We start from the raw sequence: 6,027 nt of genomic DNA, 5'->3' as shown, positions 1-6,027 counted from the left end.
AGCCTACCAGACGAGCTAAACTACTTCTATGCTCGCTTTGAGGAAAATAACACTGAAACATGCATGAGAGCACCAGCTGTTCTGAGGACTGTGTCATCCCGCTCTCTGCAGCTAATGTGAGTAAGACCTTTAAACAGGTCAACATTCACAAGGCCGCAGGGCCAAATGGATTACCAGGACGTTTACTGCGAGCATGCGCTGACCAACTGGCAAGTGTCTTCACTGACATTTTCAACCTCTCCCTGTCCGAGTCTGTGATACCAACATGTTTTAAGCATACCACCATAGTCCCTGTGCCCAAGAACACTAAGGTAACATGCCTAAATGACTACCGACCCGTAGCACTCACGTCTGTAGCCATGAAGTGCTTTGAAAGGTTGGTCATAGCTCACATCAACACCATTATCCCAGAAACCCTAGATCCATTCCAATTTGCATACCGCCCTAACAGATCCACAGATGATGCAATCTCTATTGCACTCCACACTGCCCTTTCCCACCTGGACAAAAGGAGCACATACGTGAGAATGCTATTCATTGACTACAGCTCAGCGTTCAACACCAAAAAGCCCTCAAAGCTCATCCATAAGCTAAGGACGCAGGGACTAAACACCTCCGTCTGCAACTGGATCCTGGACTTCCTGACGGGCCGCCCCCAGGTGGTAAGGGTAGGTAACTGGAGACTTATATCTCCCTTACTAACTATAAGCATCAGCTGTCATAGCAGCTTACCGATCACTGCACCTGTACACAGCCCATCTGTAAATAGCCCACCCAATTTCCTCATCCCCATATTGTTATTTTATTGCTCTTTTGCACCCCAGTATCTCTAATTGCACATCATCATCTGCACATCTATCACTCCAGTGTTAATGCATGTAAATATAAATAAAGGGAACACTAAAATAACACATCCTAGATCTGAATGAATGAAATATTCTTATTAAATACTTTTTTCTTTACATAGTTGAATGTGCTGACAACAAAATCACACAAAGATTATCAATGGAAATCAAATTTATCAACCCCTGGAGGTCTGAATTTGGAGTCACACTCAAAATTAAAGTGGAAGACCACACTACAGGCTGATCCAACTTTGATGTAATGTCCTTAAAACAAGTCAAAATGAGGCTCAGTAGTGTGTGTGGCCTCCACGTGCCAGTATGACCTCCCTACAACGCCTGGGCATGCTCCTGATGAGGTGGCGGATGGTCTCCTGAGGGATCTCCTCCCAGACCTGGACTAAAGCATCTGCCAACTCCTGGACAGTCTGTGGTGCAACGTGGCGTGGGTGGATGGAGCGAGACATGATGTCCCAGATGTGCTCAATTGGATTCAGGTCTGGGGAAGGGCGCGCTAGTCCATAGCATCAATGCCTTCCTCTTGCAGGAACTGCTGACACACTCCAGCCACATGAGGTCTAGCATTGTCTTGCATTAGGAGGAACCCAGGGCCAACCGCACCAGCATATGGTCTCACAAGGGGTCTGAGGATCTCATCTCGGTACCTAATGGCAGTCAGGCTACCTCTGGCGAGCACATGGAGGGCTGTGCGGCCCCCCAAGTAAATGCCACCCCACACCATGACTGACCCACCGCCAAACCGGTCATGCTGGAGGATGTTGCAGGCAGCAGAACGTTCTCCACGGCGTCTCCAGACTCTGTCATGTCTGTCACGTGCTCAGTGTGAACCTGCTTTCATCTGTGAAGAGCACAGGGCGCCAGTGGCGAATTTGCCAATCTTGGTGTTCTCTGGCAAAATGCCAAACGTCCTGCATGGTGTTGGGCTGTAAGCACAAGCCCCACCTGTGGACATCGGGCCCTCATACCACCCTCATGGAGTCTGTTTCTGACAGTTTGAGCAGACACATGCACATTTGTGGCCTGCTGGAGGTCATTTTGCAGGGCTCTGGCAGTGCTCCTCCTTGCACAAAGGCGGAGGTAGCGGTCCTGCTGCTGGTTTGTTGCCCTCCTACGGCCTCCTCCACGTCTCCTGATGTACTGGCCTGTCTCCTGGTAGTGCCTCCATGCTCTGGAGACTACGCTGACAGACACAGCAAACCTTCCTGCCACAGCTCGCATTGATGTGTCATCCTGGATGAGCTGCACTACCTGATTCACTTGTATGGGTTGTAGACTCCGTCTCATGCTACCACTAGAGTGAAAGCACTGCCAGCATTCAAAAGTGACCAAAACACCAGCCAGGAAGCATAGGAACTGAGAAGTGGTCTGTGGTCCCCACCTGCAGAACCACTCCTTTATTGGGGGTGTCTTGCTAATTGCCTATAATTTCCACCTGTTGTCTATTCAATTTGCACAACAGCATGTGAAATTTATTGTCAATCAGTGTTGCTTCCTAAGTGGACAGTTTGATTTCACAGATGTGTGATTGACTTGGAGTTACATTGTGTTGTTTAAGTGTTCCCTTTATTTTTTTTGAGCAGTGTATTTTGCCACTATGGCCTATTTATTGCCTTACCTCCCTAATCTTACAACATTTGCACACACTGTATATAGATATTTATATTGTGTTAATGACTGTACATATGTCTATCCCATGTGTTGTTTTTGATGCACTGCTTTGCTTTATCTTGGCCAGGTCGCAGTTGTAAATGAGAAATTGTTCTCAACTGGCCTACCTGGTTAAATAAAGGTGAAATAAAATACATTTATACGCCACGCTGAGCCTCAACACAGGTGCCCCTCGGTGGTGCGTGCTCAGTCCCCTCCTGTACTCCATGTTCACTCATGACTGCACGGTCAGGCACGACTCCAACACCATCATTAAGTTTGCCGATGACACAATAGTGGTAGGCCTTGTCACCGACAACGACGAGACAGTGCGTATGGCCCAGTACTTCACTGTGGCCAAGCTTCCTACCATCCAGGACCTCTATACCAGGCGGTGTCAGAGGAAAGCCCTAAAAATAGCCAAAGACTCCAGCCACCCTAGTCATGGACTGTTCTCTCTGCTACCGCACGGCAAGCGGTACCGGAGCGACAAGTCTAGGTCCAAGAGGCTGCTAAACAGCTTCTACCTCCAAGCCATAAGACTTCTGAACATCTAATCAAATGGCTACCCTGGTTATTTGCATTGCACCCCCCTCTTTTACACCGCTGCTACTCTCTGTTGTTATTGATGTACATGTACATCTACATGTACATATTACCTCAATTACCTCGACTAACCAGTGCCCCCGCACATTGAGTCTGTACCGGTACCCCCTGTATATAGTCTCGCTATTGTTATTTTACTGCTGCTCTTGAATGACTTATTCCTTGTATTTCTTATTCTTATTCATATATTTTTTCAAACTGCATTGTTGATTAGGGGCTTGTAAGTAAGCATTTCACTATAAGGTTGTATTGTGTTGTATTCGACGCATGTGACTAATAACATTTGATTTGAAGGACTGTTCAAAACACGCACATCTTGAATTGAAATTGGGCCTTCAAACAAACTAGCATGAAGAGAAGGACATCAGTCACACATCGAAAAAATAAATGTTTCATCGAAAAGGAATGTCATTCCTTTCTGGTCTAAATGCAGATGTGTGCATTACATTCTTATATGCAGTGATTTTTATAGAGTTATGGAATGGGGAAGAAACACCAATAACTCAGAGCCATTGATGTCAATGTCGTCAGTCAATATGCAAAAAAATATGACATAATGTTACAATTTTCACTCAAGTTATTGAGATGGTTTTAAGAGTGTACCGGTCTTTGGGAAAGCCACCAGCATGCCAAGAGTCAACTCTCCGGCTAATGTCCGGAACTGAAACCTGAGAGCCAGACCAGCATGCATCACTCAGCCAGACCAGCATGCATCACCAGTGCTACAGGTCACAGTCAGTATAAAAGACACATTGTAATCGGCCTACTGTATACTACGATGTAAGATTTTAAATTGTTGATTTGACAGATAGGATACAGTGAGACTTTGCTCAGGTTACAGAGAAGAAGGACACTGGGGAGTTGTGGGGCCTGTCTTTGACACAGGTCCACTGAAGAAGTTATGTCGTCAAAGCTGGGGACACACCAAATAGTGTTTCAAGAGCACGGATTACTATGATGTGAAAAAAGCAACGGGTGCCAGCGTCATTACAGCTGCTCTCTAGTGTTCACCCCACCTCATCCATCCACCTCCTCTCTTGGAGCAGAGGGTAGTGTGAACGGTGGAGTCAGTTCCTTGAATCCCAAGACTGAATGGTATTGGTCCCAACCAGAGACCCTCAAGGCATCAGGGACAACAAGAAGACTGCCTTATATAGCCCCACAGCTGTGGGAACTAATCAAGTCTGGCGGCAGGTCGCTTGAATCAGGCCAGGCCTGAGCCTCAGCTGCTGTGGCATGGCCAAACACCCCTTCGACCAGCCTCAGAATGGTACAGCCCACACACCCCTATGCCTGTCCAGCCCTGGAGTGGAACGTCTCGTCAGACTTTCACTATGCTGGGTCAGAGGCACTGGTCTAGTGATGGCCACTACCGTAATAATTTAATTCACTTTAATTGGTAAGTGTGAAATAATATGATACCCCTGCCAAAAGGATACCCAAGCTAAGATACTACTATATGTACATTGCTTTTCCCTCAACATATTGGTATATCTTGTCTCACAAGATAGACCACTACATCAGGGTGTCTTTATGTGAAAACAACATAAGAGAGATGTCTGTATCGATGAGTAGCTTGCCTATCTATAATTGGCTCATCTGCTGAAACAGACAACACATACACGTGTGTAAAACGAGATGAAAGTTGTGGATGAAAGCTGCCAACTGGTGGCAGGTCTGACTGTGTGGCAGCAGTATCAGACTGGACTAGTGTCTTCCGACATGGCCGGCATGTCATGACCCCCTGTGACCTGGTGGGGCCTCTCCTTTCCAGGAGCTGCCTTGTCCGTGCAGTTAACTGTGGTGGCACACAGACAAGTGTCCAGCTTTTGAGGTGGCAAGATAAGACCCCCAAACACAAACATAGAGAGCAAATCAAGTAATTTCTGTTGAATTTTTGCTACTGGGATTGAGGACTGACTGTCATTAGACTTCTCCCTTTAAAGGGGTAACCTGAAGTTGCTACATCCAATTTTGGACTTGTAAATTAATAATATTACCCATTGATTCCTGAAGAATACGGCTTATTATAACTTGTTTTGCTCTAATGTTGTTATACACAGTAAATGTAAACAAACACTGTTTAGCCTCAAAACATATTTAAAACTAGAATTTTGATATCGCGGATGGTCAGTCATTGCATCCATAGCGACTGCCTATGAATTTGAGAGTGGATACATTTCTCCAGCCCTATCCCTCAGCTTTTTCCCAAAATGGGAACGGGGAGGCCGTTTTGTTATTGTTTCAACTGCTGATTGCCGCTTTAAAGGCAGGATGTGTAGAGGTCCACTACTGCAGACCTTTATTTTTTATAGGAGTCCAGAGATTGGCGCTGTGCTCCACTGAACTACATTATGGCCACCACAACATCGATGGGAAGGTGATGTTTCAGGGGAATGTCACAGAGTCCCAGCTGTGGTGTGTGTGAGCTCAGCTGCAGGGAGACTTGACAGGTGAGAGGCCACTATGACAGGTGTAAGTCTCTGGTTAAGTTTCTGCTAGCATAGAGAGCCTACAGGAGATCACATTGGATTATTGCTATCATTTAAGGACTATAAACCTTTCCACAACAGAGTAACAAGTTATGGAATAGTTGCAATGGAATAGTCTTTTTTTTGGTCTTTTTTAAATTTTATTATTAGTTTGTGCCTACATAGCCTTGTTAATGTAAACCGTATTATTGAGAGACATGAAAAATGGGAATTCAAGATTCTTTTGGGGAAACTTTTCTGCCATTCCAGATCCTTCCAGACAAATCTTGGGCACATTTTTGAACAGGGCACAAGGGTGAAATCTGGTTCCAATGATTTGCACGGTGGGACAAAAAATACCTCTGTTTCCTCTAGATGTCTCTGTAAGTAGATACAAAGCCTTCAGAAAGTAATCAGACCACTTGACTTTTTCTAAATGT

Source organism: Oncorhynchus tshawytscha, linkage group LG05, assembly GCF_018296145.1.
Source record: "Oncorhynchus tshawytscha isolate Ot180627B linkage group LG05, Otsh_v2.0, whole genome shotgun sequence".
NCBI classification, from domain to species: Eukaryota; Metazoa; Chordata; class Actinopteri; order Salmoniformes; family Salmonidae; genus Oncorhynchus; species Oncorhynchus tshawytscha.
This window is presented reverse-complemented; position numbering follows the sequence as displayed.